The sequence below is a fragment of the Parus major genome, unplaced genomic scaffold (genome assembly GCF_001522545.3).
Source record: "Parus major isolate Abel unplaced genomic scaffold, Parus_major1.1 Scaffold273, whole genome shotgun sequence".
NCBI classification, from domain to species: Eukaryota; Metazoa; Chordata; class Aves; order Passeriformes; family Paridae; genus Parus; species Parus major.
In genome coordinates this window covers 58,044-58,850 of record NW_015379267.1, presented here as the reverse complement: position 1 = coordinate 58,850, position 807 = coordinate 58,044, and positions in this window count along the sequence as shown.

The window sequence follows — 807 nt, the reverse complement described above, 5'->3', positions numbered from 1 at the left end:
AAGGGTGTGGCGGTGCCCTCGGGAACCGGGATGAGGAGCGGCCGCTCCGGCTGGAGGCGCGACAATCGCGACATGACCGCGGGGAACGAGCAGCTCCGTCTCCAGATCCCCCGGATCCCTCAGATCCCCCGGATCCCCCGGATCCTCCGGATCCTGGCGCCGCTTTCCCAGCGCTCGGGCAGGAATCTCCTTCCCGGATCCCTGAAAATTCCCGGGATGAGCCTTTCCTTTCCCCCGGAGCCGCGGGGATGCGGCGGCCCCGGGCCGGGAATGCGGAGCGGGAAAAGCCTGGGAATAAAAACCCCTGGATTTGGGGTTCGGTTTTCAGCTGAGGGGGAAAAACTGCCCAGGAATCCCTGGAGCCTCTGGATCCCCTGGAACCTCGGGAACCCCTGGAACCCCCAAAGCCCCCAGAGCCTCTGGAATTCCTGGAGCCTCTGGAATTCCTGGATCCCCTGGAACCTCGGGAACCCCCGGAGCCCCCAAAGCCCCCAGAGCCTCTGGAATTCCTGGAGCCTCTGGAATTCCTGGAGCCCCCGGAACCCCCAAAGCCCCCGGAACCTCTGGAGGCCCTGGAGTCCTTGGAGCCTCCAGAACCTCGGGAATCCTCAGAGCCCCTGGAACCCCCGGAGTCCCTGCAGCCCCCCCAGGAGCCCCCCAGCACCGGCTGCAGCCCGAGGAGGGAACGGGGAGAGTCCAGAGTGTCCCCTGCCTCCTCCTCCTCCTCCTCCTCCCCGCAATAAGGAAAGGGACCAAGGGCTGGGCCAGGGCGGACTTTGTCCCCCCCCGGCTCCCTGGGCCCCTCCC